General features: G+C 42.5%; 1 long non-coding RNA gene across 1 annotated transcript in view; it reads left to right on the top strand.

Annotated features, from left to right (window-relative positions):
• LOC141983312 (uncharacterized) overlaps positions 1 to 19,943 on the top strand; it is a 42,778-nt gene extending 22,835 nt beyond the window's left edge. Inside the window, exons 2-3 of the long non-coding RNA XR_012638348.1 lie at positions 1,133 to 1,257; positions 19,861 to 19,943. This is a non-coding gene — a long non-coding RNA (uncharacterized LOC141983312). The remainder of the gene's footprint in view (positions 1 to 1,132; positions 1,258 to 19,860) is intronic.
• The last annotated feature ends 2,724 nt before the right edge of the window (positions 19,944 to 22,667 follow it).

Genomic DNA, 22,667 nt, shown 5'->3' with positions numbered 1-22,667 from the left:
GCAGTTTGGGGAAGGATTTTATTGTTTAATATTTAAACAAAATGTTTGATCAACTGCATTCTTCTCCAGACATTTAAACTAGTTTCAAAGCATGCCCCGCAGCCATATTACTTTGGGCTCTGATCCCATCATTTTTCAGAAACCAAGCAGTGTCATCCTGTGGCAGTACATGGATACGAGACCTCCAGAAAAGACACAGATGTGGTGTGGTCAGTTCAGTATATGGCATGCTCGCCAGGGCCGGCTCCAGCGTTTTAGCCGCCCCAAGTGGCAAAAAAACCCAATTTGCCTCTGAACGGGGAGGCGGAATCTTGCCCGCTGAACACGGACGTGGAGTGATGGTGCAGCCGCCAAATTGCTGCCGGTGACCGAAGAAGAGTCGCATCCCCGCCGCCGAATTGTCGCCGAGCGCGAAACGCGCTGCGACGGAGCCCCAGAGCCCAACGTCCTGCCACCCCTTTACATTTGCCGCCCCATGCACCTGTTTGGTTCGCTGGTGCCTGGAGCTGGCCCTGATGCTCGCCTGAGTCAGTAATAAATCAGTGCCCCAGTGGGGCTCTGCTCTTGTGGAGGTGCCATTTTCAGATGCAATGTAAAACTGAGATTGACCATTCATGATCACTGAAAATCTAATGGACTGATTTCAAAAATATGGACGTTGGGTAATTACATTCTCTATCTATCTTAGGTTTTAGCATCCATCACTGTAGTATCTAAACACTCCCCTACATGGTTGTTACACGGTCTCAGGTAACAGGGCCAGGTTCTTTGACTGGCAATACCAGTATCTAATAACCTGGGGAGTAAGTTAACTAAAATCTTCCCACCGCCCACCAGGTAGGTAACAGAAGACTAGAGAGGCAAAGTCTTCAAAAACAAAGAGGAAATTTATTAAAAGGGTTAGTAACACTGTCAGGGAGAAGGTGGGGAGAATAAAACAGATCAAAACCATAAAACAGCAATGTGGTTGCCCAAAGATGGGCCTGCAGATTGGTCCCCAAGACAGCCCTTGGCATTTACACTTCTAACAAAATAAACCAAGGTATCCCAGAACTGTATCTCGAAGGATGGATCTTGAGTGGGATTAGCTGCTGGTGTTAAGTGACAGTCTCTCTGTTGCTTGGGTTCATAGGGAACTGGACCTACCACTGTGCACCCAGTGGTTACTGGGGACAGGAGAAGCTCAGGACCTTCCCTGCATTGGAACCCGGAACCAGGAGACTGCTGGTGTTGGTAATCACTGGAACCAGGAACCAGGTAAGTGGATTCAGGTGGAAGATACCGGGATTGGTGGGATAGACCAGGTAAGATGGTGAAGGAAGTCCTTGATGCCTGCACAAACATGACAGTCCCGCTGACAGAGTGTGCAGCCCTTTTATGCCATCGCGAAAGTTCTAGTCCAGACCAGTTTGATCCAGTCTCCTCAGAGGCAGTTTCTGCAGCAAACCCTGTTTCCCTCCAAACAAAAAGGTGCGAAAGTGAGTTGTAAACAACCAAAACTGGACTCCACTTTAAAAGATGGATTCCATTGTCCAAAATGCTTTATAACTGATTAGTTTAATACAAATACAATAAATTCAAATGTGAACAGTGAAACAAGCATAAGTAAGCATGAATAAACGTATATAGGGAACGCTGCCCTACATGGTGGTGAGATCTCCAATGGGTGTTATGGGGTTTTCTGCTCTTTTCTCCTTCCCTGATCACACAAGGCTCTTCTAGGGGAATAATTTTTTCTTCTATTATCATGGTGATAGAAAAGCTTTGTGAAAAAGGAAGGTCTTGCAGTGTGTCCTAAATGTTGTCAGACTCCAGATTAGTCTGATCTCCTCTAAAAGCTGGTTTCCTCATTGAACCCTCTTGACTGGAAATACTTTGTCTACAGCTCTCACATGCTTTATCCTGGGCTTTGTGATCTGTACAGTTCCAGATGTGCAGAATTGTCGAAGCGATCGATCGCAAATACAGAACACAGTCACTGATTTTGCTGGATCCTGACCTGTTACTGCCTTTGAAGATCAGGACCAAGGCTTTGAATTGATGACAGAGCTGGACTGGAAGACAGTGGAAGGATCAGATCACAGGAGTAATGTACACTGATCTTACTTAAGGTCAGTTTGAGATAGCTGATCTAGGCATTTTGACATCCTTTTTTATGGTGCTTGTTGCATCTGTGGAATGACTGGAGCCATTTTAGTGCTGCGTCATCTACTCCATATATATTATGTAGGTAGGTAAGTATCACCTCACTAATAGCTACTAAAAATGCAAGTGGTATGACTGTTGAGATATGGCCTCTATCCATTGCCATCAGGAGGGCATTTTTTAGAGCCACTGGAGCTGTCTCTGTGCTGCACCCCATTGCAAAGCAGCCAGGATGATGGAAGCTGTCACGTGTTGCAGGAGATTGGTGGTCATTTGACTCTGATTGTCTTGATTTTTCCTATGAGTTTCCTATGGTTTTTTGAGACAGGGCAGTATTTCTATTTTAAAAATGACCTATCAACCTCTCCACCCTCTTGGTCCAACTGGGTGTGCTATTCTTCATTTCTGGTTCACATATTGTAGTTTTGCATTATTGGAAGAACTGTCTTTTATCCCAAAGGTGGTGGTATGTCAGTAATCAGTGACGTGGTCCCTACGCTTTGCTGGGGGATCCCTCAAGATGAAAGGTGCTAGGTAAATGTTAGATTATTACATTTCAAAGTAGTACAGAAACTGGTCTATCATTTCTGATACTGGATGCAGCATCCGCAAATGATACTTTTCCTTTTAATATGATGCCGTCTTCCCACAAGAAGCTCAAAATAATATTTTAAAGTAAAAATCATCCCTTTAAATGTAATATAGGCTGGGCACATGATCCACATGATGGTTGTCATTCCGAGGGTGCATTGGGGAGAGAGGGTGCCACAAAGGCTGGCCACTAGCTCAGCTGTCAGTGTTATACCACTCAGATGGAATGTTGGGGGATGACTTGGTGGCATGACCACGGCTACAGGCCCTCGGGGTACCACCCAGTGCTATACTCCTGGTATAAATGTCTCAGCAGGTATTCTGATGTACACCAGCATAATGCTTCCCTCCACCACTGCTAAAGCAATGCAGCCATTAAACCTCCCTTCTGTCCCCATGTACTCCACTGACTTTCAGAGCTACCACTCACCCCAAATGGATGTGCGTTTAACACCATCTGAAGTTTCTGCAGAAACACGACTTCCCACCTCCATTTCTCCATAAATGATGCCTGCCTTGAGCATCCATTTAGCTTCTTCACCCACAATAGTCTCTGTAAGTGATCTACAAAGTCACTAGCCTCTCACCCTTTGGCACCCTCCTCCAGATTCACTTCTGCTTCTCCATCTACAAGAAATTGCAAACCAAACTGAAGCTAAGTTTGAAACTAGTCTGTAAACTTTTCAGGGCAGGCACCATTTTTTCCTGTGTTTGTGCCCCACCTAGCACAGTGGGGAGCCAGTACTGAATGGAGCTTTGTGGCACTACCACAATACAAGTAAATAATAATAAATGTAGTCTTCTTAAGTCTTTTTTATATTAAAGAAAATATACAGTATTTTTTTAAAAATTGAGCCAGATCGTCAGCTGGTGTAGATCTGGCCCTTTACATGCATATCTAGGAAGGAAAGAGGGATAATCTAGTGATTAAATCCCAAGGAATGGGATTTACGTGATCTTAATTCAGTTTCCAATTCTGTCACAGATTTTCTATGTGATTTCCAAAAAGTCACTTAACCTCTCTGTGCTTCAGTTCCCATATCAATAAAATGGTGATAATAATACTTAATTATCTCATGAGTGCTGGGCGGCTTAATTCATTTGATACTCTCAGATGGAAAGTGCTAGAGAAGTACAAAGCACAATATTTATTGTTCTTCTTCTTAATTATTATACCTCCCTAATTAAAAGCAGCTCCTGAAGTCTGCTCTGTAAATGTATCCCTAGAAGTATGATTACCTGCAAAAGGTTAAGAAATGTAGTAGTTATTACAGAGGTAGCTAGTTGGAATACCCAGCAACGTGAGGTAGCAAAATATAATAACGTGGCTGGTTCTAAGCCCCCAACATATATAGACTCCTAGTCATTTCGCTTTCATATGAAAATGGCAAAAGTTATGTTTTTTTCCCATTTAGCTAAATATTTTGTTGTTGTTGTTGTTCCTGGCCAATGACGTTATAGTATAAATGTTTAAAAGTATTAAAAGAAAGTTGATCTGGCCAACTCCCATTAATGTCAGTGAAAATCACATAGCTAAAGCCCGGCACACTGAAATCCAGTCCAGTTATATCTCCCTGAAAAATAGGGGGGCTTAATGAAAACCCTGACAGATTCTTAAATACAGTGGCATGAATGCAGGACTATAATATATTAGCTATGGGAAAACTAATGGAAGACATTGCCTGTCATTTTGTAGGCAGAACATTTTGATGGCTAAACCTTCCTGTTCATGTTGGATGCTAAATAACTCACTCTTTCAAGGAGCCCTTAAAAAAAAGGCTCTTTGAGAGATGCATACAAACTCTGTTGTCATAGCAACTGCAAGCATCAGTGATAACCCAGAGCTTCTAGGTTGTAACGTGCATGCAACCCTGTTAATGAGTGCCATAAAACAACTCTCAATTAGTGATATATGAGGTAATAATAATAACCTGGTCTCACAACTTTGAATTAAACCAGAAGAGATCTGAACCCATCGAGAGGACTGTTTCTAAAACCCTTTATTCCCATATCAGAAGGATACTTTACACTTAAAGGTATATAGTACCTTTTAGACAAATATCTCAGTGTGCTTTGCATGCTTTAACTGGAGCTCACTATTTGCCTGAGAGGTAGGAGTTATTATCTTTTCCTTATGTATGAGGAACTTAAGGCATAAAGAGATAATGTCTAGTTCAGCGTTTCACAGCCAGCTTATGACAAAGTTAAGAATAGAATCTGGATCTGCTGTCCTTTAACTACAAGACCATCCTTCAGCTATCTGGAGTTTGTTACCAAAATGTGTTCAAAATGCAAATACAGTAATTGCTTTAATTATTGAAGCCTCCAGTCTTCTGAAAATTGCCTCTGACATCACTTCTGTTTCATTTCAGTTCAAACCCAAGACTTACCAATCCTTCCCAAGGGAGTAGCTAGATTGTAAGGGCATAAGAGGAAGAATGACACATTCCAGATATAGGATTTTGAGTGTGACTCCCCCTGGTCTGAACTGAAAAGCTTAAAGAAGCACAAGTTAATATTTTCCCTAACGTTTAGCCTTAGGCTCAACACTCAGAGGGGAACCCACACAATTTATTGATGACTAACATGTGCTAGCCTATTCCATAGGTGGAAGATTTGAGGCGGAGAATGTGAATCAGCCTGTGTTCTCACTCTGTCATGTCCCCAACTCCATCAACCCAGCATCTGAGCCTTGAAGAGAAGCTTCTAGTGGGTGAGAGACAAAGGATAGTCTTGTGAGCAAGGCACTGGATTTAACATCTAAGTACTCAGACTCAGAACGTTTGAGTTCAGCTCTTGGTTCTGCCATAGACTTCCTGTGTGGTGTTGGGTGAGACACTTAGCCTCTTTATGCTCATCTTCCCATCTGGAAAATGAGGTTAATATTTCCTTCCTCCATCCCTTTGCCTGTCCTTAGATTGTGAGCTTTTTGGGAGAGGGACTGTCTTTTATTCTGGGTATGTACGTGCTTAGCACACTGGGACTGCTTCGTAGGGGCACCTAGATGCTACTATAAATAGTAATAATCATGGAGTAATATGTCACAGATCTGGTATTTCTCTCTTCTATCTGGGCTGGGATGGGGTTAGGTTCCCTTCCTCTTGCATAAGTGGAAGGGAGCATTTTGTTCTGAGAAATTACACCTCGAGTTCTGCTTCTGGTGATTATACAATGTGTGACACCTTCCTTCCTGTTTAAGTGATTTTGCCTTTCTGTTGCTCCCCTCTGTCCATTACGCACATACATATTTTCAAGCCCAGGGAAGTCATTTGTTCTCCTCTATCAGACACTGCATTAAAGTAAATTAATATATTAATGCAGCTGCTGCATTTTAGCTTTCCCCTGGTATAAAGCCTTTAGAAATGTCTACCTGTTCAGATTGTTTGATTTAGGAAATTCCTATCCATTGATAATTTTGCATCTAACCAGCAGCTCTTGATGCGGAGAATCCTTTTTTCTAAATTGATCATTTTAACTATTGGACAAAAAAGAGAATATGTTATATTAATTTAATAAACTTTATTTTATTTTTATTCCAGTGCCTTGTAAAATATGGTGAAAACCTCTATTTATATTACAGACAAAGGTGTTGTATCAGTGTATCCCACACAGAATTATTCATCTTTCTTTTTTATGTATTGTAGTTCAGAGAGGCCAACAGCATTATACAGCTGTCAGTCATCTTTATTTCAGGAACTTCTAATCAACAATAAGGCTTGTACTGCAAAGTCGTATTAGTCAAGTAACATATTAACATGTTCTAGTGCCATCTAGTTGCCTCCCAGATTAATTCTCATCGTTATACCTTTATAATTATGTGGCCTGGAACCAGAACTGAGACATCCTATAGTACAAATAAGAATACTTTCAGGATACCAAATGTATTTATAAGAGAAGTATATAAAATATGCAGTAATGTGTAGGCAGGCCAACACTCTTCACTGAGAAGAGAGGCAGACATTTCAGTAGTTCAATATCACCTTAAGGCAGAGTTTAAGAAAAAGTGATGCTGTGAGATTGTTAACATTTACAAGCAGGCTATGATCATTTTTAGTTCCTCAAATAGCTACAGTGTTGTACAATGGAGTAAGGCTAATAATACACATCTGCTTTAGAAAGTGCTTTGAGATCCCCAGATGAAAGGGGCTATAAGAGCACCAAGTATTATAATTACTTGTACACGGGTTCATGTCAACCTTGGAACATGTGAAGCCAAGGTAGGGAGAAGGTTTCTTTGAAGGAAATAGAAAGAAAAATTCTTCCCAACTCTCTACTCCTCTTACCATTTTAGATCCCTTCTCTTCATTACCCTTCCTTCCTGGTATCATTCACTTCCCTTCTTTTCACATTTCCATTCAATTAATTTTTAAAACTAAATTGACAAAAGTCTTCTAGGAATATGGGCACGTTTGGACAAAATAGCCAACCTCTTTCCCCAAATTCAAACTAAACCTGAACATGAACCATTCTCAGGGGGATCGACAAAGTTTAACTTTTCCCCCACACAATTATTTTCCTGCAGAATTAGATGAGGAAAGAGTATAAGATTCCAATAGGCTGCAGTTGTCTTTTGGAGAAGAGGGTCTAGTAGCCGCAGCCCTGACCACGGTCCCGCTCCCAGCTCCAGCTCCCAACCGCAGCTGGAGGAGGGGGTGGGCAGGGCAAGGTGGGGCATGAAGTAAAAAGTGTGGGGACCACTGGTCTAATACATCATGTACAGGTGTCACACTTAAAGCGCTGCTGAGTGAAAGAAGATATGTAGTTCTGGAGCAGGGCTTGAATTATTTCATTGGGTATTTTTTCCTCCTTGATCTCTTCCAATCCCCTTCCCTTTTTTGTATTCTTACATGTATTTTCCAATAAATACATCCAAATAAAACGTTGTTGTTTAATATTTATACTGCAGTGGCACATAGAGGCCAACCAGGCCAAGGCCCTGCTCTGTTAGGTACAAACATGCCCCAAAGAGTGTACAGTCTAAAAGAAAGATATCACAGTGGAGAGGGGTAACAAATAATAGGCTGTGCACTAGAGAAAACCCATCATGTCCTGTATGATGACAAGAGTCAGGACTGATTTTATTATTTTTAAAATCTCCCCAATTACTGTAGTCTAATCTCTCCTTAAACTGCTTTGCTATGCTGGAGACTATTCTGGCAGGATGGAATGCTAACCTTACCCACATTGTTCAGCTTCTTCCAGATGGTGATTTCTGTCACCTTTGTGACATCCTTATGGAAATTCCACATTTATCATGTTTCAATGGTTCCATGTCAAATTTGTTCAGCTGACAAGTGAAAAGGTGTTTTTTCTAACTGCCAGACCTGCCCACTCACCCAGGAATCCGAAAACCATGCTGGTATGAGAACTAGTAATTCTACAAGCCAAATCCTGTCTTCATTCACAACAGTGTGACGCTGACTTTCAATTCTGCCCACAATTACACCAATGAAACCTGGGATGATCTGAGTCTGCAGAATCTCTTCTCTGGGGATCATACAGGAAGGAGGATGCAGGAAGGAACAGAAGGCTGAGTTTGCAGTCCTGCAAATTAGAGGAAGCAATTGTAAACCAAGCAAAACTAACATGCAAGTGAAGTAATGCCATAAACATGGAACCCTCTTGATGCCATTTTTAAGAATCACTTTACATCGCAAAACTGCATTTTAAATATCTCCAATGAAGGCGATTGTCATCCCAAAACAGCTTGTACGTCTAACTAAATGTTCTTTCTTTTACAGCTTTTTCTGTTATTTAACCTGAATTTTCCAGCTGCAGTTTAAGCTCATTGCTTTTTATTGTGTCCTCAATAGCAAATGAGAATAATTGACTCTTGTCCTCTTGATAACATCCCTTAAGAATTCATAGATTGTTATACAGCCACTTCTGTGCTAGCTCTGAGAACAGCACAGGAACAGATGGGAGGCAGCTTGTGTCTCCCCATTCAGCATCTTGGAGGCCACTGAGACATTGGCATAGCCTAAGGTAGCCCTTAGAGTTGCCTTGACTTTCACGCCTTCTTCAGGTTTCAGAGTAACAGCCGTGTTAGTCTGTATTCGCAAAAAGAAAAGGAGTACTTGTGGCACCTTAGAGACTAACCAATTTATTTGAGCATGAGCTTTCGTGAGCTACAGCTCACTTCATCGGATGCATACTGTGGAAGCTGCAGAAGACATTATATACACACAGAGACCATGAAACAATATCTCCTCCCACCCCACTCTCCTGCTGGTAATAGCTTATCTAAAGTGATCATCAAGTTGGGCCATTTCCAGCACAAATCCAGGTTTTCTCACTCTCCGCCCCCCCCCCCCACACAAACTCACTCTCCTGCTGGTAATAGCCCATCCAAAGTGACCACTCTCTTCACAATGTGTATGATAATCAAGGTGGGCCATTTCCTGCACAAATCCAGGTTCTCTCACCCCCTCACCCCCCTCCAAAAACCACACACACAAACTCACTCTCCTGCTGGTAATAGCCTATCCAAAGTGACCACTCTCCTTACAACGTGCATGAAAATCAAGGTGGGCCATTTCCAGCACAAATCCAGGTTTTCTCACCCCCCCACCCCCATACACACACAAACTCACTCTCCTGCTGGTAATAGCTCATCCAAAGTAATGTGAGAAAACCTGGATTTGTGCTGGAAATGGCCCACCTTGATTATCATGCACATTGTAGGGAGAGTGGTCACTTTGGATAAGCTATTACCAGCAGGAGAGTGAGTTTGTGTGTGTATGGGGGTGGGGGGCTGAGAAAACCTGGATTTGTGCTGGAAATGGCCCACCTTGATTTTCATGCATGTTGTAAGGAGAGTGGTCACTTTGGATAGGCTATTACCAGCAGGAGAGTGAGTTTGTGTGTGTGGTTTTTGGAGGGGGGTGAGGGGGTGAGAGAACCTGGATTTGTGCAGGAAATGGCCCACCTTGATTATCATACACATTGTGAAGAGAGTGGTCACTTTGGATGGGCTATTACCAGCAGGAGAGTGAGTTTGTGGGGGGGGGCGCGGTGGAGGGTGAGAAAACCTGGATTTGTACTGGAAATGGCCAACTTGATGATCACTTTAGATAAGCTATTACCAGCAGAAGAGTGGGGTGGGTGGAGGTATTGTTTCATGGTCTCTGTGTGTATATAATGTCTTCTGCAGCTTCCACAGTATGCATCCGATGAAGTGAGCTGTAGCTCATGAAAGCTCATGATCAAATAAATTGGTTAGTCTTTAAGGTGCCACAAGTACTCCTTTTCTTTTTACTCCTTCTTCAGCGGCTCCTATGGGATTGCAGTGTTTCAGGAGTGACCCTACCTCACCACCTCCCTTTTCTGGACCAACATATCCCTCTTATCAATAAGTGAAGTTATACTCCATTCTCCTAGCCTTTCCCAATACTGTATAGGTAGGCCTTGTTTCCTATCCATTTAATATTATTTTCCTTTTAGTTGTATTTATTAACAGCTCCAGTCTTTTATAACCAAAATCTTATAAAGTTTGTTTCATATTTAGAGAGAACCTTTAGTATATACCGATATTCACAATGATAAATTGGCCTGTGAAAGTCCCTCAAGCTGTATTAATGAGACCTGCTACCAGTCACTTTCTTCAGTTATATGATATTGATTGCGTATTGTATTATTTCATTGTTTATTGCACTGGGACTATAACACCACTATCTTCCCGTGACAGCATTAACATGCCTTGGTTCCAGGCAACAGGAAGGTGGTTCTAGTAAAGGGTTCTGTGAAGTACTCTGGATGCTGTCACAAGCCAATCTGTTGTAATTATCAGCTTTGGAGATGTATTCAGGGACCCAACAATGAACTCTGTGCTCATGAATGACTTTTATTTTTGTATTCCTTTGGAATTTCTGCTGAGAGCAACACTTTTTTCACAAACCGGTTGCTTTTACTGCAGGCCTTACACTTCACGGTTTGTGTTGGATACCTTTGCATTCAATGCAACTAAATCTGATCTCTGCCATTTGTTTATTTTTTATATTCTCTCTTTATAACTTGATATTCATGTTTAATTAGATTCAGTTCTTTCACTGCTTACTACCACTTTCATTTGGGAAGCACAGTTTTCACTAGCCCTGGAGGTCGGGGGGCTGGTTTGCCTGGCAATGGGTGCGGGTGGTAGAGGGGTCATCTGTGGTACTGGGGACAGATTAGGGCCGTGTCCCAAAGGGGAAAGGAGACCATGGGAGGGGACCCCCAGGCAAGAAGGGAGGGGAGACCCCGATGTCGGGAGGGGAGACCCCTATGTCCAGTGACCCCAGGGAGGTCCCCAGAGGACAGGAGAGAAAGGCCGTTGACAACAGAGCTAGAGCGAAGACGGGAGAGAAAAAGGGGCAAGGGACAGAAGGAGTGTCCCATTATAGAACCCCAGGTGAAGGTTCCCAAGGCTGAGAGGAGGGAAGGCCCCAAAGAATGCCTGAAGGTGGAGCCTCTAGGCAGGGAGAGCCAGACCCCCCTGGGCAGGGTAACTGCACTTGTTGTCCTGGGCGGCCGGGGCGAGGTACAGACTCACCCGGCTCCCCTGCCGACCAAAAAGGGGGAGCAGCCGTGAGGGCAACCGTGAGGCTGCTACCTGTGGGTAGCAGTAGACCTGTGGGGCGGTCCACCCCCAACCCAGTGCAACTTTTGTGACTAGTGGATGGACTAACCCTGCACAGAGGACCCTGGGGACCACCCCGTGGGCAGCAGCAGGCCTCCCTGGAACAGCCTCCTGGGCAGACCTGGCCCCCCCCGCTGATGGCTTAAGTGGGGAGGTGTGTGGCAGGGTGCTGCTAGAGAGGCCTTAATCAGTTCCTACCACTCTTGCCCCAGTCAGGGGGATTAGGTTGGGCTGGGTAGATAGCCTGATGCTTGCCTGGTAACTGACCACATGCCAGCCTCGTTAGCAGGAGCTATAAGGCTGGGAGAAAGTGAGATCAAAGCGGGGTGGAGACCAGGAGGGGAGGTCAGGCTCAGACGGAGGTGGGAGTCTCCAAGTCTGTTGCTGGCCAGGCCTGTGGTAGGCCAAGCTGTTATAAAAAGTCTGTATATAGTTGGAAACTGGTGGTGGGGACTTGATCACAAACGAAGAGCATGGGTGTTGCACCAGCCCGAAGTGTCCCTGAGAAGAGGGGGAGAAGGGCCAAATCCGGAGGGGCACGGCGGGCACCCTATTACAGCCCAATTCACAGATACAAAGGAGGCATCACAGCGATGCACTCCGCTACTCCTGACACAATTATCTGGCTTAACCCTCCAAATGTAAAATTAAAGTTTTTGCTCTACATCAGCCATACAAAGAAGAGAAGAAGTGCTTTGGGAAGGCATTATAATGAGCTATCACAAAAACAAAGCTCAGCAGAATAATTTGTTTCTAAGATGTATGGAAGGTGTATTCAGATGTCAGAGTAGACACAGTACATTTTGTTAACTCATGAATTGCAGCTATTCTTTAATGCCCTTGTTTCCTTCTTTCTGCCTGGCATCTTCTGGCTGTGAAATTCACCTAAAGTCCCAGCAGAAGCCTGCTAGTGCCTCTCTGACTCACCAGTCCACTGCTTTAAGTTTTCTAAATGCAACAAATGACCATAATTCCCATCCAGAGAGGAATTACTTAGAAAAATAATCCCTTTGCCTTGCTCTCTTGCAGGATGGAAAACTCACTCTGATTCACTAGCTGACATAGAAGTTCAGTTGAGTTTTTTCCAGACTTGCCCTGCATCATTTTAAACCAGGGGTTCTCAAACTGAGGGTTGGGACCCCTCAGGGGGTCGCAAGGTTATTACTTGGGGGGGTCAAGAGCTGTCAGTCTCCACCCCAAACGCTGCTTTGCCTCCAGCATTTATAATGGTGTTAAATATATTAAAAAGTGTTTTTAATTTATAAGGGGGTCACACTGAGAGGCTTGCTATCTGAAAGGGGTCACCAGTACAAAACTTTGAGAACCACTGTTTTAAACCCAATGCCCTTCAAGAATAAATTTTCTCTCATTGAAATAAAGCCATCAGCCAGGGCTGCCGTGGTTCTGCCAGAGCATACTAGAGAAGCTGTCTACATTTCTTCCTCTTCCAGTTTGAAATCTCAGTTGAAGATGGGAAGTCACAAGTTTTTCAAGTCTAGTCAGTCTCAGGAGTGCAACTATTACATGCCGCTTAAGTGAGGGATTGGCTGTTGATATTGAATGCTGCAAATGATGAAAAATCAGCTAAGAAACCACTGCGTTCTTGATACACCTATCATCACAGCTGCATCATCTTTTCAAACATTCACTGCGCCTTCCACTATAAACCTTGGAACACTACTTATAATAGCAACAGACCCTAAGACATCCATCATTACTTCACTTAATGGAAAGGTGGTTAGACATGATCCTTTGCTTCACAACCACCTCACAAAGGCATGCTTACTATATGTAGGGGGAAGAGGGAGAAATAATTTGAAGTGAAAAACAAAGAACTTGGAACTGGGATTTATTTGCAGTATCGTGCATGTGGATGACAATACAACATACATTCCGAGAAATTTTACCATGACTCAAAAAAAAGAAATCACTAAAAACCAGATTGTTGTCTTCTTTTTTTGTAATCTTTCTGTTATAGTAAAAGAAATACTCTACTTTACTCCTCTGGCTTGATTTCTCCTCATTCACACATAGGAATCAACTGAAATATAGTTCTGCAGCAGTCACCATTGAAACATTAACACAATTATTTCCTATTTTAAGAATAAGGGGGAAAAGTGAAATATTAATGTGGCTTTAGTTATCTTCTGTTACCATGAGTTATCATAGTATCACGTCGTTAATAATGTCCAATGGAAAGAATGCATTTTGGTACTATAACCCATTATGAGATCTTCCTGGAAAACATATAAGAGCTCCTGGAGGGATCCTAAGTTACTTGTATAACTGCATTAGACTCCTCGTTGTATAACTGCATCGCACTCCCAAGAAAAAATATGAATAACTATACCTATATGAACAATTTTTTTTAAAATCCTTTTACTTTTAGAATTAGGGCAGAGATTCAAGAACAACAACCTGGGAAGGCCAGAAGTATTCTGAGAGTATCAGAAACACTGTTAATATTCATCATCATTACTACTGATAAATTTATTGAGCTCTGTCTAAGGTAGTGCTGTCATCTAGTGGACAGGGCACTAGCCTGGAATTTAGCATTTCCCTGGGTTCTGTTTCCAACCTGCTTTGTGAATTTGGGCAGGTCATTTCACCTCTCTGTTTTTGCCTCCACCCTTTGCCTGTCTTCTCTATTTAGTTTTTAAGCTGTCTTGAACAGCGATTGTCTCTTATTATGTCTGTACAGCACCTAGTATGATGGGGCCTCATCTCTGTTGAGGCCTCTGGGGACTATAATAATAATAATCAGCGGGCACAGGGCTGTACAAAGCATAGACGAAGATACACTCTTTGTCTCTGAGCTTAAAAAACAACCACTATAGTTCAAGAATGAATAGAAATACTCAATAATTCACCAGATGACAAGATGATGGTTAGAAGAAACTGCAGATTTTATTTTAAAGATTTTTTTTCCATATGATGTTACTGGGCTTTGCAGAAGGAGTGTGCTTTAAGGAGGAATTAAAGTGAAGAGAGAGAAAACCAGAAGTACAAAAGAGGTAGGGCAGAGCAGCAAATGGGACCAAACTGAGATCTGAAAAATACTTTCACAAACAATAAAATAGGAATTAGGTTAGTTTAAAAAAAAAGAGTGTAATATATATATTAGAGCCTGCTAAAGGGCCAAATTCTGCCACCCTTTCACTCAGACATGAAACTAAGGCACAGATCCTCAAAAGCATTTAGGTGCCAACTGCCATTGATTTCCTTGTCTGCGCTGGTGGTGGCATGTGGGGTAAGTGTAGCTATATGCTGCAGGGAAAAGCAAGCTGTGTCCTAGGGTGACCAGACGTCCCGATTTTATAGGGACAGTCCCGATTTTTGGGTCTTTTTCTTATATAGGCTCCTATTACCCCCCATCCTCTGTCTGGATTTTTCACATTTGCTGTCTGGTCACCCTAGGGTGTCCATACAGTGTGTAGTTACCTGTGGCGGTGAAAGGCTCTGGCAGGTGGAGCCAGCAGAGGGGAGCTGCCAGAGCCTTACCTGCTGCATTGCCCCTGACGGAGCCTTTCCCCACTTCCAGAATCTTCCACTGTGGCGGGGGAAAACTCTGGCAGTGGGGAGGCAGTGGGACACTACACTGCTAAAAATAGCACCATAGACAGGGGAAGCACTGCTTGAGGGGCACCATGTAGGGTACATACCCTAATGTTCTGGCAGTTCTTTACTCACCTAAGCAGTGCTTCATTGTTTGCACTATTTATACCTGTGCTAGGGGGGCAGGCAGTGTATGTATTCTACATTCTGCCATCCAACAGTCCCTTATTACAAGAGACGTCCCTTATTTATTCATCTCTGTACAAGAAGGTTGGGAATTGGTGAGTGCTGCAAAAAACAGCAAGAAATATCCCCGGTGAATGTAGGTGAGTACTGCTTATTTTTATTAATAATGATGATTATAATAATGTGGGGTGGGGGTGCTAAGAAAACAGTCCCTTGTTTCTAAAATACAATGTTGGCAACCCTATGTGAGTGTGCAGTGTAGACATACCGTAGGAGTGGCATAATCTGGCCTTAGAAGCTTGTAACATTAGGTGAACTATAAACCTTTAAAAAATTTGAATAGGATCCAGGATACATTTTATTTGTGCATCTTAACAGGTTGAAGTATAGTAAAGTACCTCAGTTTAAGTACATTTTCCTAGCTTGTATTTGGCTGAACTGCTAAATGCAGATCTTTAGTAGGTTTGTTTATGTGACAGTTTGCCTGTTTACAGGAAAATATTGATTCCTCTGGCTCTGCAGTCAGGCCTCTTAAGTGTTTCATCCAAAAGCTTATAACATGGTAATATATAAATGAAGTTTGCTCAAGGAATTCATTCAGCCAGAAATGTTGGGTTGGGCAGAGTGGAAGCATTTTTCTTGGTTGGCATGCAGACTGCCAATGGCATGCAGACTGCCAATTTCCTACTGTGCAATGTACAGAGCAAAGCCTTTGAGAAATGAAACATACAGTGAGCATGGTTTGTTGTAACCTTCTCAATTATATGCATCACAACACTAAATTTTTAAACAGGTAATATATACTAAATAAATGATGAACAGGAAAGCACACATAGCCATTCTCATAATGCATCTGGAAAGTAATTAACTTTTTATATTTTTTAAAGAATGTAATATATTATATACCCTGACAAAGGAGGAGCCACACATGCATTTCTGATTAAGATTTACCAAAGATCATACTCAGAGAGACTCAGATTCCCATTCATACGGCACTGCTGCATCATTTGGCGTCATGCTATCGCTAGCCAGACTCCGTGAAACAGTGCAAAGAGTACTTGTTGTGAATGACCTTTGTCTTCAGTATTAACTAGGCAGTGAGCCCCTTTGGGCTTCTCTTTTACTACCTTCCACAATCCATCTTTATCACCAATCTGTTCATGAGCAATACATCAAAAGTGCCACAAGTTGTAAGCTGGGGATTGTGCAGTGAACAGTTTTAAAGATGCTGCGCTCTTCTGATACATCACTTGAGGATGGTTGTAGAGAACCAAATGATGACATGACATTGTGAATGGGCTGCGTGATTCCTGTTCTGTGAGAATGAGACTCAAGGGCAATACTGATGATTTCCTGAGGAATAATGGACAAATACCTATCACAGAAAAGTCGCTACTTAGTAGTTAGCAAAATTATAGATAAATTTTATGAGGTTGGATACAGCATGATAGAGACTCAATATAGGGCAAAGCATAACCCTTCTTATTTTAGGGGGTGGCACTGTTGTTTAGTAGTTAGAGCAGTGGACTGCGAGTTAGGATTTCTGGGTATTATTCTCGGCTCTGTCACTGACTTTTACTGCATTTAGAAAGGACTGTAGTTCTACAGAGGGTGTCAGTGTGAACCGCTTTGTAAAAAACGGGGTTGGGAATTTAAAAGCAAGGGTGCAATACGTATATGCTTAATTTATACTGTGCAAAACAATGCATAAAAATATATACTCATTGTACTTGCAAACTGAGAAGAACACATAATTCTTACATCAAAGAGTTTAAATAACATGCTGTTAGTCAATGGGGGGCGGGGGGGAAACATGTTTACAGTGTGTCCTCATTCAGCTCCAGATTCAGCTTAAAGTTCAAAATCCTCTTGACAGGCAGACTCATCCATGCTGCTCAGTTGTTTGGGCATCGCTGTGTATTAAGTGACAAGGGCATCATCTCATTGTAGTTACTCAGACCCAAAGCTAGGCTCCTAACTCCATAAGGGGGCACCTAAATAAATGGCCTGATTTTCAAACTGCTGAGCACCCACCAGCGCTCCGTGAAGTCACAGAGAGCTGCTGGGTGCTTACGTCTGAAAGCCAGCCTACTTACTTAGCTGCCGAAAAATGGCTTTAGGAGTATCACTTTAGATTCCTACTTTGGGCTTTTTTTATTGAAGATAAGGCACATTTTTTTTTATTTCATAAGCAGTAAAAGAGAGGTTGTCAGATACAGATGTCAGATAATGAAGGAATAGCGCAAATCAAGGCAAAGTAAGGTTTTAGTCACAGTAAGTATACTTACTGTCATCATAAAATTATACCAGGCATTTACTTTTAACTAGTTCATCCCACACGGTTCATTTTCCCTCCGATGGAACAGTTATTATTCTAATATAGACAGTAAGTTGTTCAATTTCCCTTGATTCTTTTATTCTTTTCAGCCACTTCTCTGTAGTGGTGATTTGGTTCTGCAGCCAGAGTTATATTTTTACACACCAGTTTTACAAAGCAAATGATGAAACCATTTTCCCCACACATTTTTTTTTATTGATGAAGGTCTTCTAGATTCTTTACATCCTTCCAGGTTCTTGGACTGCCAACTGCCCCCTCCACTGAGGGAGAAGTAGAGCCTGGCACTGGGCACCAGTTGTAGACATTTGAAAAATATTTTCAAATGTCAATTCTCCATCTAAGCCACCAGTTTAGGGACTGCTAAGCCACCCTTCACTTGAGATTTGAGCGTATTCTGGTGAATTTTAGGTCTGTTGTGTCTTTTGCTCTTTACACAGCAAACATAATATGAAGGAACCACATGGGCACACTGGGGTCCAAATAACTATGTTTACTAACTATATACAACATGCAAGGACTACATACTGTGACAGGGTTGGGCCAGATGGCTACAGGAGAGTGGTAGAAGGCAGATATATTAGCCCCAGGTTAAGTAGGTCCCGTTTCCCTGGGTAAGGTAACAGGGAAGGTCCCAGAACAATCAGGAACTTTCTGGAAACAATTAAGGCAGACAGGCTGATTAGAACACCAGCAGCCAATCAAGAAGCTGCTAGAATCAATTAAGGCAGGCTAATCAGGGCACCTGGATTTTAAAAAGGAGCTCACTTCAGTTTGTGGTGCGTGCAAGGAGCTGGGAGCAAGAGGCGCAAGAAGCTGAGAGTGAGAAGGCGTACTACTGGAAGACTCAGAAGTACAAGTATTATCAGACATCAGGAGGAAGGTCCTGTGGTGAGAATAAAGAAGGTGTTGGGGAAGTAGCCCAGGGAGTTGTAGCTGTTACAGGAGCCACTGTAGGCAGCTGCAATCCACAGGGCCCTGGGCCGGAACCCAGAGTAGAGGGCGGGCCTGGGTTCCCCCCATCCCCCGACTCCCTACTTGATACCGGAGGAGTTGAACTGGACTGTGGGTTCCACCAGAGGAGAAGGTCTCTGGCCTGTTCCCCGATCCACTAGGTGGATCAGCAGAGACTGCAGGGATTGTTTTTCTTCCTTTCCCCATGCTAGTCAGTGATGAGGCTAAGTGAGTGAATGGCAGATTTGAGCCATGAAAGTGGCCAAACTGAGGGCTGCTGTGAACCTCTGAGGCGAGAAAATCCGCCAATAAGAGCAGGACCCACCAAGGCAGAGGAGGAACTCTGTCACAATACATAGATACACTACTGCTCCACTAGCGTTCTGGTGACTTCTGAAACACAGAAGACATTGAGGGCTGCAACAGGGCTCACAACTATTTAAAGTGATACTACCTAATTCCTATTTCCAACAGAGTTATTTTCTGTCTTTTTTCTCCAATTATTTAACTGTAAAACCCAGAAGGCCTGATTCTTATATAGACGAGGGCTCCTATTCACTTTGATGATGAAAAGGGGCCTACATACAGAGATAGCACATCTGCCAGGGAAGCACAATTAAATAAAGTAAGACAAAGAAATTACATTTGATCCCCTCACCTAAATGTTGTGTCTTTTCTTGCTTATTCCTTCCTTCTGTTTCGTTGCCCGTTTCCCTCTACTTCCATTCTCTAACTCATTCTTTCCCCCTCCAAACCATTTCCTTTATCTTCTCACTGCTGTGCACTGTTTTAGGCAATTTTATTTTCTTTCCTTCCTCTCCTTTCTTTGAAAAGCAGTGGCTCCTTCAGTCTCATTCTCTCTTTCTTATTCATGCCCATTCTTCGTTGTCGCTCTCCCACAACATGCTGTGTCTTTCCCCTCATGCGCCTTTCTCTGTTTTCAGTCTCTCTTGCTTCCATCACCCTTACCTCATGTCATCTTGGGTTCCATCTGTATTCCAAAGGCTAACTGAAGTCTTCCACCTATCTATCTCTTTCTAATACTGGGTGTTTATAGAGCATTCTACAGACATTAACTAATTAATAGTTTCATTACCACTCTGATGTAGATAAGTATTTCTATCCCCATTTTTCTGATGGACACACGGAAACAGAGGAGTGAAATGATTGGTCCAACAACCCAGAGGGAGTCATTGGCAGACCTGGGATTCGAATGCAGGAGTCCCGCATTCACTAGATAGGTTGGGTGGGGGCTACTAAAAGTTTTCTTTGTGCCTTCTTCTGGATATTCCATGAGTAAGTTAAACCAGCCTAGGCTCTTTTACACATGGGCAGATTTGGGGTAAGTCAGTCCAGGGAAGTCTATGTGAATGTGAGGGAGTTTGACTTTAAGGAGATATAAATTAGCATAAGGGGATAAGATCTAACTTACCCAATTTTATGCGTCACTTCTGAATTTGGGTCATTGTCTCTATAGCCTTTTCATAGGCCAGGATCAAGCAGCTGTTGGGTCATTGGCAGCTTCATGCTCCTCTTCATGCCCCACGGAAGACTCTATACAGATATGGGAAGACTGGAAACTATTTTCTCTACACTAACTTGCCAAGGAGTTCCAATGGAGTGTAATGCTCCAAGGATTTCAAAGGTAGAAGCAATCATTGACATTCGTAGAAAATGATCACACTATGAATGCTGTTTGGGAAGGACTTTCAAATGAGATAATATCAACCACAGCTGTAATAAAAAGCTTACTAAAAAGAAACTGTGCCCTTATCAAGAACATTATTGTCTCTGGAGTATCAAACCAAAGCTTGAAATCAATGAATCTTGGGACTGAAAGAAGATTTTAGTCAATGGGTTTGTACCAATGTAAATGAAGAACAAATGTGGCCTCCAGAGTGCAATGAGGGCACCTCTAAGGTTGTAGAGTTATAATTATATCCTATGTCTCTCCATTGGATAATGAAAAAGTTTTTAAAATTCCTAGCTTCCCTTCTGGTGCTTCCATTAGTCTGGGAGATTTGGTGAAGGTCCTGAAGGGTAAGATAGATATTGTATGTTAATTATTTTATACTCTCTTGATATACAGCAGATTCTAACAAAACAATTAAAATCAAAGGGCTGCACAGAATATAAACCAAGACAGATTTTGTCTTAGAATGAAAACTCCCATTTTACATCATTCAGCTAACCAAAGGCTTATGGAGTAGCGGGTCGGGGAGAGATTACATTAAATAGCACAACAGCTAATTAAAAAACAAGTTGCTGCCACTTTGTCTGCCTCTCATTTGCTGAAGTGCTGCTATTCTCACTCCCCAAAGGAAAAATCAACCAAAGAGAAAATAGTGATGTCAGGTGTGAGTGAAGGAGAGAAAGAGAAAAGCAAAGAAAATCTTGTGATTAAGGCACTGGACTGAGAGTCAGGAGACCTGGAATTAATGCCTTGCACTTCCACAGATTTCCCGTGTGACCTTGGGCGTGACACTGATGGCTTGCTTTCAAAGGCACTAAGCACCTTCAGCGGGACTTGTGAGTACCCAGTCATTTTGAATAGTAAGCAATTAATGTCTCTCTGCCTCAGTTCCTTATCTGTAAAACAGAGACAATAGTAATTCTTTGCTCACTCATAGGACAATTGTGAGGCTAAATCTATTAATGTTTGTGAGATACTTTTAGAGCGATAGGGACAATGTAAAGTACCTGGGGGGACACAGGAACAAAAAAACGAGAAGGAAGGAAACCAGACTTGATGGCACTTCCTCAGTCCTCCCAGAAAATGATGGCAGAGCTTGGTGAAAAGGAGCAGGTGAACAGGAAGCATCATCGGTCAAGCATTTCTTTTATAACAAGGTTTTTCAGAACTACGGCCTACATGTATGATCCATGATCACAGCATTAACACTTTGTGTTTGCATGACCTACAACAATTGATTTTAATTATACAGTGCTGGAGTGACTGATGCTTTTAAACAGACTTAACCAGTCACAACATCTTTCACGAGAACTACATTCACTTGAATTTATGTTTACATCACTAAAATAAATAATAGTAATTATAATAATAAAAATCCCTTAGAAAAGTTATTGGATGAAGCTTTTGTAGAGTCATGATATTTATAATGAAGTTATAGGTGGGGCTAGTGGCTCTGCCTATTGTTCAGATTGTCTGATACTTTCCATTATAAGCTGTTGTTTTCAGTTGCTTATAACTTTGCCAAACCTTAAGTGTTTGGGCTGACATTTTACATGTGGGGTGTTTGCATCAGGCTGAATATTTTTGGAAAATTTCAGCCAAAATGGTTCAGCCATTTTCAAGAATGAGATTAGGGTGAAATATGTTATTTTGTCCCTGTTAAAAAACGTGGGTGCCCTTTTCTTTGAAAAGTGCTAGTGACCACATGCTGTGGAGCAGGAACTTGGAAATTTGGCAGAGGGTGGCCTTTTTGTCAGGGACGTCCCTTTTGCCACCCTCCCGGAAATCTGCCCAAATGTAGCCAAGTTATAAGCCTTTGAAAAATCACAGTTCATACATAATAAGTGGAGACCTTGCTAGAGCTTTGCAGCTAAAAACTCAAAAGATTCCATCCACACTGAGCAGGACCTCCATGCAATTGCAGCTCTGATTGCTGCAGTCCAGGCTGGGACCACCAGAGCTGAGAGCAGGGGCAGGTAGCCTGTCTCTCCTGTGCTCCTGATGCTTCCCTCTGTTGAGGCCCAAGCAATGGAGTGCCTGATTCTAATGCAGATGGGACAAAAGCCAGAGCTGGGGAAGGCAGGTCATGAGGAAAGTAGATTAGGATGCAGGCCTGAAGTGGGGGTAAGGCTGGGACTGTTGGGGGAACAGGTTGGAGGGGACAGGGCAGAAGGGGTCAAGCTTCGGGGGAATGGGCAGAAGAATCTATGTCCAATAGATTACACTCCCCTCCAGAGGCTGGAATGGAATACCTGATTTCTGAGTTTCACCCTTTCTCTGCTGTCAGCAAATACCTGTGAAACCCATTGGCAAAGTGTCCCATTCCCTTCTAGTAGTGGTCCACACAGAGGATGACAACCTACTAGTGCTATAAGTTACTCCGTTAATTCAAGTAGTAGAGATCTATGCAGTGGGTCTAAAAGTTCCAACCCTGCTGAAGGCCCATGTGGGTGGCCACATGATGGAATTGCTTTTTTTAAAACTTAGGAAATTATATGCACAAAATCTATGTTATAAAAACTTTATTAAAGTTGCAAAGTGAAACACGGAAAAATTAGGAAATACCACATAGTTTTTGCCTGTGTAAAATG

The sequence above is a fragment of the Natator depressus genome, chromosome 1 (assembly GCF_965152275.1).
Source record: "Natator depressus isolate rNatDep1 chromosome 1, rNatDep2.hap1, whole genome shotgun sequence".
Lineage (NCBI taxonomy): Eukaryota > Metazoa > Chordata > Testudines > Cheloniidae > Natator > Natator depressus.
The sequence above is the reverse complement of the archived record's forward strand: the minus strand, read 5'-3'. Positions and strand labels throughout refer to the sequence as shown.